The sequence below is a fragment of the Pinus tabuliformis genome, chromosome 8, assembly GCF_031772625.1.
Source record: "Pinus tabuliformis cultivar Carrire ecotype Pingquan chromosome 8, CPIR1, whole genome shotgun sequence".
Classification (NCBI taxonomy): domain Eukaryota; kingdom Viridiplantae; phylum Streptophyta; class Pinopsida; order Pinales; family Pinaceae; genus Pinus; species Pinus tabuliformis.
In genome coordinates this window covers 1,681,108,628-1,681,121,928 of record NC_142294.1, presented here as the reverse complement: position 1 = coordinate 1,681,121,928, position 13,301 = coordinate 1,681,108,628, and the positions used below count along the sequence as shown (strand labels likewise).

Here is a 13,301-nt window from a genome sequence, read left to right as displayed (position 1 = left end):
GAGGATGCAACAGTGCAGAGGATGTTGGGCAGGGAGGCTTAGTATCAGCACAAGTATCGATACTGTATGATCAGAGTAACACTTAGTGTGGAGTATTACTAGAGCACAGTGCTCGCTAAGAGGGAGTGTTGATTTGGGGTAGCATCGGATGTGCTCTAGCCATGAAAATTGGTGGAGAGGCTAAAGCACATGAGATCTCCAAGACCTAGAAATGGTTTGGGTAGATTCTAACCAGTTTGGGAGATATTAAAATAATTAATATTTTTAATGGAGTTCCTAAGTCTAAACTTAGGAAAAATAAAATATTAATGGGTATTAATATAAATCTGGGTTAGAACGTTCCAAAAGTCATAGATCAAGCCAAATCTAATCCTAGACGTTGATTAGAGATTTAATTTCGGTCATTGGAGGACCAGCAAGAAAAGTATAAGAAGAGGCTTGAGGGTTAGTTGGAGAACACACTGAAGGAGACTAGTCAGCTTGATTTCTGGAGCAGGGTTAGCTGAGAAATTTGAACTAGTGGTTTGGGGAGCAGCAGGAGACAGTTAGTACGGAACAAAGAGTCGGGAACAACACCAGGGGAACAACGCGGAGGTTGGAGAGGCAGACACAGAGCCTCTCAGGTAGACACAGAGGTTGCAGATTGCGCAGTCAGTGCAGGGCCTGCGTGGGTGACACAGAGAGGCCCAGTGCTGACGCAGAGAGGTAGGGGTTGACATAGAGGGTCTGGGAGCTACTCAGAAGTCAGCCAGGGTGCTGAAGAATTTTCTCTTAGTTGGCTAAGCCAGTTTGGCATCTAGTTGTACTAGAGAATCGCTGAATAATAAGATCCTCCCTTGCTGCACCGTTTTCCCATATTAGGTTTTTTCGGGAACTGATTGTTCAAAATATTTGTGTCGATGTGTTGATTCTCGTTTTTGTATTATGATGTGATATCTGCAGCATAATTTATTTTAATGTTAACTGAAGGATTTTCATAAATAACTTATCGGGAAATAAGTAGGTAAAATCAATCAGTTGTTGCAGTGATAGAATTTTCACATGGATTATCTCTTTGGAGGAAGCAATTAAACTTGTTTACTGTGGATGGTATTAAAAGAGACCATCAAAACCACAACTCTAAAGCTTGATGCTCGAAGTATGAGGTATATATTTTTCATAATAATGTTTGTTCTTTATATCTCAAAGAGCTTTTGTCAACAAAGACCAATTATAGGTCTAGTTGTCAGTCTATTTAGAGTTCTTTTTGAAACTAGTTCAAGAAGCAAAGATAATCTCAATTACAGGATGGAGTCAATAATCTTAAATCGTTCCCTTACAACCAGATCTACTGTCATATGTGTTATGATGAAATAACATATCGAAATTGTCGCCAGTACTGAAAAATGAAATGTGAGTTAACAATATTGTTCTTCCTTGAAGATACTGCGTTAGTAGGGTATTGAAGTTACGATATCTTGATGTGTTATGGGCTATGACCTGTGTGTTAAAGGTGTAAGGTCTAGTATATCTTCAAAACAAAACAAAAACACTCATTGTATTTGTTGAAAAGATTGAATTAATTGTGTGTTATACTAAAGACAAGTTATGGCCCCAAAACCTGAAATCTACTTTCTAGACAATCAGTGTTCCAAGTAAGAAATCATACCTTGATGGAATGAGTTAGGTGTGTTAGAAAATGTAACTATGTTCAGTCTTTAATAATGTACTTGAGTCATTATGTAATGTACTTGTCAAAAGAATAAAGAAAATAATTTTTATTATTGTAGCAATGACTTATTAAAGCATGGGTTTCATGCTTGGGTCATCATTATATTAGTCAAAGTCCCCATTATGTACTCCTAGGATTAATATCGAGTTTGTAAAGTCATTGTACATTTGAAGAGACCCTTCTTGGGACTTCGAATCATGTGAAAAGGTTTTGTATCAAGTCAAATATGAATTATGTACCCTCCACATCATGTCGGCCTAAGAGAGATCAAGTCGGCCTAAGGACCCTCATTCGACCCACAAGAAGCCTATATATACAAGGAGGTCGAAGTCATTTGGAGAATTCATTCTCAAGCAAGTTCGATATCTCAAGAAGAGCTGGAGAAGTGCAAAGTCTGTTCTTGGGAGGTCAAAAGAAGTGTGAGTTTGGGGAAGTCTATAGTGGAAGAAAATCGAACTTTTGGCGCCTCCCTTTCTTTGTTTCGTGCTCTAGGTTGGGAGATCAAAGTCTCTTAAGATTTCACTGTTGCTGGAAGCTGCATATTGCCAGAAGTTGTTGCCTAGTTGAAGTTGTTGGAAGAGGTCGAAGATCTGGGAGGTTGACATGGTGTGGAGGGAAAGTCTGGTCTTGGTCTAGGGTAAAGAGTCTCAAAGAATACTATTGAAAGGAAGAATTATCTTGATTGGGTTTTCCCTTCGAGGGGGGTTTTTCCCTGGCATGTGCCTATATCTTGTGTCTCTTGATTTGTGATCTTCATACACACATAATATCGTAATTTCCTGATGAAAGATAAGATAATAAAGAAGTAAAAGGCGACACACTCACAAGTAATTGTCAAGAAAGGAGAATCAAACGCTAATATAATATCTTTGATTTTCCAACATGGTATCAGATCTAAGGTCAAGAGAAGTCGAAGATCACTTTGTTGGCATGGATTCTCCCTCTATGATGAACGGATAAGATCGGGCTTCAACACTGCTGGAAGCTGGATCAAGGAGGTCATCTTCTACTTGTTCAACAAGTCAAAAGTCAAGGATTCCTGGCTGCCCTTACAGTCTCGATGACAATGTATGGATCATTGATAGTGGAGCATTGAGACACATGACATGTGAATGCAAGCAACTTCACACACTATCAAAGGAGCCATCCTCTCATGCAGTGGAATTCGGTGACAACAATATCTATGATGTTAGAGTCCTGGGATCAACATCACTGAAGTTGGATAATGGATCAAAACTCCATCTCAACAAACATTCTCTATGTTGCAAGTTTGAAAAAGAATTTACTTTCTATTTCTTGTTTAGAAGATAAAGGGGAAAGGATTGCTTTTGTTGATGGAAAAGTATTGGTTTGGGGAAAAGACTCTAGCATTGATAAAGCTAGGGTTATTAGAGTTTGTGAAGGAAGTCTTTATCGAGTCATTACACCATCTCCTCAAGCTTTGGTTCATATGGAAATAAGTCCCATTGAGCTATGGCATCGAAGGTATGGTCATCTTCATTACAGGGTCATCCCTACTCTTAGTCAACTGGTTCATGGTATTCCTAATATGAAGTTAGATCATGAAGGTGTGTGCAAGGGATGCTCTTTGGGGAAGCATACTAGAAAGCCATTTCATAATAGTGAAACTAGGTCTAAAGAAATATTAGACCTCATCCATTCCGATGTGTGCGGGCCCATGTCTGACAAATCACTTGGAGGTCATCTTTACTATGTAACATTCATTGATGATCATTCGAGGAAGACATGGCTCTACCTACTCAAAACTAAAGATGAAGTATTTGATAAGTTCAAGGAGTTCAGGGCTGAAGTGGAAACCCTAACTGAAAGAAAGATAAAGACTCTGAGGTTTGACAATGGTGGGGAATACACTTCTAAAGAATTGATTGCATATTGTAAGGATGCAAGTATTAAGAGGGAGCTCATTGTTCCCTACTATCCCGAACAAAATGGATTGGCCGAAAGGAAGAATAGGTCAATTGAAGAAGGCATTCGAACTATGCTCCTTGATCAAATTTTGTAGGGAGGCTTGGGTACATGCATTCCAAATAACCTAGAAATCATTTTGGGAAATTCCACCCAGAGACTATTTTATTAAATTAATTAATATTTTTAATGGGGTTCCTAAGTCTAAACTTAGGAAAATTAAAATATTAATGGGTATTAATCTAATTGTGGGTGAATCTTCTAGAAAAAGACAGAGATCAAGTCAAAACGATCTGAGCCTTTGATTAGTAGTTAATCTAGGTTGTTGATTGTCCAACAGGAAGATATAAGAAGGGGATTGAGTTATCATTTGGGAAATACACCAAGAGAGATCAAGAAATCGATTTTCTGAAGTAAGAAGTTCTCAGGAGGAAAATTCGATTGAGGAGATTTCTTGCAGTTGAGGGGTAAGGATAGCAGCTTCTAGAGAGAGAGATTCTCAGCCGACGAATTATCAGTAGAGAGAGGCAGAGAGTGATCCAACAACTCTCACGTAGAGGCTGACACTAGGTGAGAAGGGCCACACAGAGGCAACACAAAGGGAGAGAGAGAAAGTCGAAAATCAGAGCAGAGAGTTAGTTTCAACAGTCGGAAGTTGGGGTGTGAGACCGAGAGGCTGAGAGAAGTGACTCTGGGCTACTGATTGATTCCCCAGTTGGGTGACGTTGTGCCTGAGAGGGTTGACGCTGGGACATTGTAGAGACAACGCAGGGCTTGCCAGGGGCACCTCATCCAGCAGCCGGATCAATCGGGACTTTTTCTCAGTGATTGTTTGAGGTAATCTCACAAAGCTTCTGCCAATATTTTTCTCTCTGTCACTCAATAACCGTGTGAGGTATTCAATGATGTATTTAGATTTTGCTATTGCTTAATAATAATAAACCCTCAGAACTGTTGCACCAGTTTTCCTGCATTGGGTTTTTTCCGGGGACGTTTGTCCAAAAATAACGGTGTCCTATGTGTTTGTATTTCCTTGCTCAGTTTTTATGTTTCAGAATCATATTTAATTTGGTGTAGGCTGCTTTAGTAATTTACTTCAATATTTAAAAAAGAAATTTGAAATAAGTTTGTAATGTAATTTACGATCTAGGTGAAGTAGATTCAGCTGGTTGCAGTAGGATTCCTGAGATTGTTAGATGTAGGAATTTTCACATGGTATCAGAGTTGATGTGAAACAGGAAGAGCAGATCTAGCACTGAAGCAAGGGCCAACTTGCTGCAACAAGCAGCAGTTCGAATCCCCCGAGGGATTGTGCAGTTCTAGCTAGGAGGGCTATATTTTTGTGGGTGTCTCTCTCTTAGTGAGTCGACAGAGAGATAAGACTGTTGGATCGAGAATTTTCCAAGGCAGAGGGAGCCACGCAGAGCCTCAGCGCAAAGCTAGAGGGACGCAATTTTCTGCAAGCTGAGTGCTGGGCAGAAAAGTCGTCAGAAGAAGGAAGTAGATCACATAGTGAGGGAATACTTCCTCAGTGGTTTCTTGCCAAGGAAATCAATATTTCTCATTTGCTGGGCAACAAAGGAGCAACAGACTCACCAGCTCCATGAGGGGGTACGCAAGCCAGCCTAGAAGCTACGCAGTAGGGAGAAAGACAGAGTTGTTTGACAATTTTTGGAGGATATGGCAACCAGTGGCTTGAGGTATCAAGACAGGTTGGACGAAGCATCCAACTATGTCATCTGGGAGGATAGAATGCCTTTCCTTCTAGATGAGCATGCCCTCAAGACGTACGTCGATAGTGTGGTAGCTAAACTTGCAAATGCAGATTCATTGAAGAAGTACAAGGATGAGATAGCAAGGGCCGAGAGAATGATCCTGAATGGAGTCAACGATCACATGGTGTGCCACATTGCTAGCAGAGCAACTACTAAGGAGACGTGGCATGCCTTGGCCATGTTGTATCAGGGATCTTCCGAGCAGTGGAAGATATACTTAGAGCAGATGCTGAGATCTACTCAGATGTATAAGGGAGAACATGTGGATCCATTCCTCACGAAGCGGAAGGAGACTTGTGATGAGTTGTCGATTGTGGGGCATACACCTCAAGATTCAGAGTTAGTGACACTAGACCTAAATTCTCTCTCGGATGAGTGGAGAGCCCTTGTCTAGAGTATCCTGGGCAGAGCAACATTGCCTAATTGGGATGAGATATGGGCAACTCTAAAACAAGAGGAATTGAGGAGAGACTTGGTCAAGGTCAAACTTGATGGAAGCAACTGCAACAGTGGGTTGAAGCCCAATTAGGAGGAGGAGAATGCATCGAAGGGGCAACTTAGATGAATGAAAGACGTCTCCAAGGTGAAGTGTTTTAGATGTGGCGAGATGGACCACTATGCATCCCAATGTCCTTTGAAGAAAAAAGACAAGGATGAGAAGCACAATCCTAAGGTTGCAGCCACAAAAATCGAACAGGAGGAGTTCGCCATGATAGCCAAGATACCTCCCAGAGGGAGGTGGGCTGATTTGGAGCTGTAGTTTGATAGAGCGACAGATGGGCAGGGTCCTTGAGGAGTCCACCTCTTGGATCAATACCTTGCTGCGGGAGCCCAGTTTTGCAGTTGCAGGATGGACTAGTGTCGTATGGTGCCGAGGAGTGACGGGGAGACAATTGTAGTGGCTAGGAGCGCCATACACTGAACAATGCAGATCGCACAAAGCAGTGGTTAGCAGCAGCATAGTAGATTCAGAGGGTCAGCGTAGAGGCTAGCAACAGTCAGTTCTAACATTTCACATGTCATACTGAACACAGTTAGTTCAGTAATTTTGGCTGTATTTCAGTTGCTTATCTCAACAACTGAGTTGCGGTATAGATTCAGTGTTAGCAGTGGCAGTGTTAGCAGCATAACAGATGCAGCATTTGAGAGGGAGTTGTAGTATAGATGTAGCATTGGCAGTGGCAATGTTGAAGGCAACAATACAGTTGCAACAATAATGCAGTAGTTGGTGGACAGCATGTTAGACATCAGCAACTCAAAGGACGATGCTTCAGAGTCAGAGCAATATGCAGCAACAGTATATTGCTAGAGCACATTCCTCACTAAGAGGGAGTGTCGATTGTGGGTAGCATCGGATGTGCTCTAGGCCTCAAATTTTGTAGCGAGGCTTGGGCACATGCCATTCCAAACAACCCAGAAACCGTTTTGGGAAATTCCATCTAGAGACGATTTTATTAAAATAATTAATATATTTAATGGGGTTTCTTAGTCTAAACTTAGGAAAATTAAAATATTAATGGTTATTAATAAATATATGGGTGAGAAGCTTCTAAGAGACGAGGATCAAGTCTGTTTTAACCTTAGCCATTGATTAAGGACTTAATCTCGGTTGTTGATTCATCAACAGAAAGTATAAGAGAAGACTTAAAAGTCATTTGGAGATACACCATGCAAGTACTTAGTAACCTGAGGGAAATCGATTCTAAAGGAGAAAATGTTTGATTTTAGAGGGAGAGTAGTAGTGTGAAGGAAGAGGAGGATATCAACATCATTCGGTGATTAGGAGTTGAACTAGGCCATTGGTTGTCCGATAGGAAAATATAAGAAGGGGCTTGAGGGTCATTTGGAAAATACACCAAGAGAGATGAAGAAATCGATTTTCTGAAGTGAGTAGTTCTTAGGAGGAAAATTCGATTGAGGAGATTTCTTGTAGTTGAGGGGCAGGGATAGAAGCTTCTGGAGAGAGAGATTCTCAGCCGAAGAATTATAAACAAAGAGAGGGAGAGAGTGATCGAACAACTTTCACGCAGAGGGAGAGAGAAAGTCGAAAATCAGAGCAAAGAGTCAGTTTCAGAAGCCGGAAGCTGGGGTGTGAGACTGGTAGACTAAAAGCAGTGACTCTAGGCTACTGATCGATTCCCCAGTTAGGTGACGTTGTGCCTGAGAGGGTTGATGCTGGGACAACATAGAGGCAGCGCAAGGCATGCTAGGGGCACCTCATCGAATAGTCGGATCAGTCGAGACTTTTTCTCAGTGATTGTGTGAGGTGTTCTCACAATGCTTCTGCTAGTATTTCTCTCTCTGTAGTTGAATAACCCTGTGAGGTATTCAGCGATGTATTCAGATTTTGCTACTGCTTAATAATAATAAACCCTTAGAATTGCTGCACCGGTTTTCCCGCATTGGGTTTTTCTGGGGACATTTGTCCAAAAATAACGGTGTCCTATGTGTTTGTATTTCCTTGCTCAGTTTCTATGTTTTAGAATCATATTTAATTTGGTGTAGGCTACTTCAGTAATTTACTTCAATATTTCAAGAAGAAATCTGAAATAAATTTGTAATGTAATTTACGATCTAGGTGAAGTAGATTCAGTTGGTTCCAATAGGATTCCTGAGATTGTTAGATCTAGGAATTTTCACAATAACTGCCATCAGGGAGCCAATGCTACGACTCGAGAAACTTCTGCTAAGCGGCGAGCCAATGCTGCTACCTTGGAATCTTTGCCAACAAGGAGCCAATGCTACAGCCCGAGAAACCTACAGACAATAGGAGGGATGCCACTTACCATATACAGTAAGGATCGCGCCTATCCTACTATCTGGCGATAATAGGAGATATACCACTTACCATAAATGGTAAGGATCGTGCCTATCTTATTATCTATTGATCTTCCCAAATTGAATCTCAAGAATCAATGGTAGAACACCTGCATCTCTAGCTTGAGCGGGATGCCACTTACCATAAATGTTAAGGATCACGCCTAACTCAAGCAACTGACACCCGTTAGCTAGAAGGGTGGGAAAGACAAATGCCAAGTGGTGTATACTCTAGAGTCTACATAGATGAAGATAGGGGAGCATATGTCTTCCACCCTATGTGTGACAGATAGGGGCGATACCCTATTGTCTAGAGATCCCTCAACCCCAAGATTTCTATGACTTAATTCCTTACCCTGGGAGCTTAGACATGGAGGAAGAGTTAGCTCAGTGTCCTCGATCAACCAGGACCCTTACATAGGAAAGTCACATCCATTAAACCATGTTGTTCAACAATCTGCTCATTAGTTGAAGTATGATGGAGTCTCTTAGCCCAATCATCATCAGTGTATTCACATATTCTCATATCTTCGGAAGTATATCTCAGACCATAATCCTCCTTATGTTTCATCACCAGAGGCTCACTACTTGTCAGGAATAGATCGTCAATGTATAAAACCAAAATCAAAGTCATACCTTGGGTCAAATGGAGATTCAAATTGAAACTGCTACTTGTGAATCCAAGCTTCACCAGGTAATTGTTAATTTGGGCATACCAGGAGTGGGGAGCTTGATTCACACCACATAATGCTTTCTTCAATCTACGAATGTGAGTCTTCCTTGTCCTATACATCAATCCCTTGAGGCTGTGTAACACATACTTCTTCATTGAACCATTCAACGCTTCTATCTGCTTCATACTCGATGCTGTATAGTCGTTTGAAGATGCACCATCCCATACGTCGTCCTTCGTAATTGATTCTTTGGCCATAGATAGAACCCTTTCAAACTTGTTCTCTCACAGCTACTTATCCAGTTAGAGGGGAATGGTGTCCTAGAATTCTCTTTATTTCGGTGTCATAGCTCACTATGATGATTGGTATTGTGAATTGATGCTAGAAAAGGTCTTCCAGTGACTCTATATAGTCCTCCCATTCTAGATCCCAATATAAAAGCATCTTTCATTCGAGATCACTTTGGCTAGGAGAGGAACTTTCCATTAATGAAGGCTACTCCCATTCCTTTTTCTTCCAAGGCAGAAATAGATATTAGGTTCTTATTTAGTTCCAAAACATACATCACTTCATGAAGAATAACATACTTTCCATAGCCCCAATCAAATTTGACAGTACCAAAGCCGTTCACTAGATATGTAGAGTTGTCCCCAAGAATAATCTTCAAACTTGTCTCCCTCTCAACCAGATTTGAGAGAACTTCCTTATATTTTGTGAGGTGTCTAGAAGCCCCACTATTTACCAGCCAGCTATTGTATGAATCCAGAGGAAAAGAACTAGAAAGGTTTGAAATAAGAATGTATTCAAATTGACTAGTAGCTACGTTACTTTCATACCTGGAATTTCTTGACTTCTTTTGAGGACGAGGACTTTCTTCATTTTAACGATCTTCCAGAGAATCTCTTCTCCTTCTATTGTCTCTCCCTCTTCTATCTTCTCGTCTTCTTTTGTCATCACTTCTTCTTCTATCGTCATTACTTCTATCATTGTACCTGTTGTTGTTGTAGCTTCGATCGGATCTTGGAGCATCTCTCTTTCTTGGGCAGTCTCGGGCATAGTGACCATGTTTGTGACAATTGTAACATTCAATATCCTTTGATCTTCTAGTAGAGTCCTTTGACTCGGGAGAGGGCCTATTTGAACAAGATGGTCTTCTTTTTCTCCTTTCTTCAGTAGCAAATGCAGTGGGCTCTTCTCCATGCTTTTGAATTCTCCATTTGGAAATCATCCTGGATTTGTCATGAATGAGCTTTCCAACAAGTTCATCAAAAGATGGAAAAACACTGTTATTACTTATGGTGGTAATGAAAGTTTCCCAAACAGGAGGGAGACCTATGAGTTACCACCACAAGGTCTCTGTCAGGCAAAATTTCCACAACTCTCTGCAATTGATCTCTAAGACGAGATATCCTCATAATGTAGGATTGTACAATCTCTCCTTTATTCATCTTCATATCTTTAAGTTGATCTTTCAAGGAGTTGACCTTATTCAAATTGTTGACTCCATACATGTCTACCAACTTATCATACATATCCTTATACTTATTCAAATTTCCAACATAAGCGAGTAAATGGTCTTGTAAACCATCAACTATAATTTTCTTTGCTTTTAACTCACCTTTCTTGTACTTATTCTTAGAAGCAACGGAAGCATTCTCCGAAGGCTCAAGTACTTTTTATTGTATGTACTCCAAAGCATCAATGTCATCTGATATGATTTCCAGTTTGATCTTCTGGGCAACAAAGCTAGATGAGTCACCCAACTTCTCATTTTCCTTGAAGTAAGAAGTAGACATTTTGACTTAATTAGATAGACTCCTTCAACTTTCAAAAGATGATTGCTTCAACTCTTATCTCCTTTGGGCTTGTCCTTCACCTTAGCTCTGATACCATGTTCATTTTTACCACTGTTATATGTTGTTTCAATTACTTTAGCCCAAGACAAATATTTAATTAGTAAATTTTCATCAATCAATAATATTATCAATCATGAATAGTAACTGAAGATAGAACCGTAAATGCAATGACAATTGGAGACAATCAAGACATCAACAAGGGACATCAGATTTTGGTAAACGACCAGGGTAAAACCCACTATGGGGAAAACCCTTTGAAACTCTCCTATTAGATTGTTGTAAAATGTTCAGTAGAGAGCATAGTGAGCCGATACAAAATATCCAACAATATAAACAATATTAGAAATATGATCCCAACAACAATACTGACCAGAGTTAGCTTTCCTAATCTACAACCAACTGCGGTCAACTGTCAAAATGAAGCCCTAGATCCCCACCGCATAGAGGGAGAGATATGCGTGCGGCCGAGATGCTCCAACCACATGGATGAGCCTGTGTGCTTGCGGTTATAGCTGAAAATTCACTAAGTCAACCCTGCAACTGGAAACCAAAATCACTAATCACACGTGCGAGCTTTAGACCTTGCAATTTCGAAGCTATACAATCCAAACTTCACTAACCAAACTTTAGACCTGTGCAAACCAATTCAATGAAGAGAGAAGAAGATGATTGATGATGATGTCCAAATGAGGGTCACTTGACTTGTATTTATAGGCTTCCATGGGTGTCAAATTTCACTTTAGGGCCGACTTGATCAAATGTGACATTGTGGGCTTTACTTTAAAAATACATGTTCCCTTGTCCAAATGTGATGCTTCAAAGGTCAAATTGGTCCTCTTGAAAAGAGAAATCTAGTTCCATGATTGAAATTTGTCACTAAGTTGTCAAAAATTAACATTAGGGTCTTGCTAGATTGTGTGGTACTAGGTGCAACATCCCAAAAAGTCATCGAATGTAGGGAAAAGTGCCAAAACATGTTGATTTGGGGTAGCATCGGATGTGCTCTAGCCATGAAAATTGGTGGAGAGGCTAAAGCACATGAGATCTCCAAGGCCTGGAAATCGTTTGGGGAAATTCTTCCCGGTGAAGGAGATATTAAAATAATTAATGTTTTTAATGGTTTCCTAAGTCTAAACTTAGAAAAATAAACATATTAATGGGTATTAATATAAAACTGGGTTAGAAGGTTCTAAATGACATGGATCAAGCCAAATCTAATCTTAGTCGTTGATTAGAGACATAATCTCAGCCGTTGAAGACTCAACAAGAAAAGTATAAGAGGAGGCTTGAGAGTCAGTTGGAGATACACCAGAGTGATCAGCTAGTTCGATTTTCTAGAGCGGGGTTTGCTAAGAGAAATCGAACCAGTGATCAGTTGTAGTGAGGGGCAGTGAGTGCATAGCAGAGAGATGCGGAGATAGTTCCGAAAGACCAATGCAAAGTCAAAGAGGTAGACGTAGAGCCAGAGGGAGCCACACAGAGGCCAGCAGGGACTACGCAGAGGGCCAGCGTGAGCCACACAGAGGCTGGCAGGGATTGCGCAGAGGGCCAGCGTGAGCCACGCAGAGGTCGGCAGGGACTATGCAGAGGGCCAGCGTGAGCCACGCAGAGGTCGGCAGGGACTATGCAGAGGGCCAACGTGAGCCACGCAAAGGCTGCAGTAGTGACGCAGAGGGCTAGAGAGGCTGTATAGAGCCTAAGAGGGCTGGCGCAGAGGCCAAGAGGGCTGATGCTGAGCCTCAAAGAGGTGTTGGAGAGGGTTTCGTTGAGCAGACTTTCAGAATATCTACTTCCGAAGAGAGGTGTTACTGCTAGATTATCTTCTCTGTAGGGTGAGCTAGTTTGGCAGCCTGTTGTACTCAGAAAAGCTGCATAATAATAAAACCCTCAAAATTGTTGCACCGGTTTTCTCAAGTTGTGTTTTTCTTGGGACGATTGTCCAAATATAACGGTGTCACTTGTGTGTTTGTTTATTTCTTTCAGTTGTTGATCTGTAGATGGTTGAGACTGCATTGTGTTTATTTCAATATTTATATGGTTAAATAACTTGTTCAGTAATTAACAAGTAGGAGAAATAAACTAGATAGTGCAAAAAAATTTCTAACGGGTTAGACTTAGAAATTTCAACAAAATGTTGTGGGTGCCAGAGGTGCCTAAGAATGTGTGTGATGCTTTGTTGCTGTTTGGAGTCCCATGGCTCTCAATGCTTCACCCGTGGGTGTGAATATGCTTCTTTGCAGGCTTGGGACCCAATTAACGTGGCACAAGTTATGGTTGTGGAACTACCTAACGATCACATCACAAAGTTTAGAAAGCAACAGATCATTGGATACAATAATAATTTTTGCATCTAAGTGGACCAAGATTGAATGTAAAGGGCTATCTGACACTTCAAAAAAGGCTTCCCTTCCAATTGGGGCTTTGAACTCAAAATGGTGTTTCCTCCCTAGGTTCCAGTAGCTAAAAGATGACCCTATTAGGTGTTTCTAGCCCCCAAGGGGAAATGACATTTCCTCAACCCACCTTTCAATCAATAGGTGTT

The 13,301-nt window shown here is 40.9% G+C and overlaps 1 protein-coding gene across 3 annotated transcripts in view; it reads left to right on the top strand.

Moving 5' to 3' along the window:
* Positions 1 to 13,301, top strand: part of ATJ1 (DNAJ heat shock family protein) — a 332,305-nt gene that overhangs the window by 247,813 nt on the left and 71,191 nt on the right. The gene's annotated exons all lie outside the window — the stretch shown is intronic.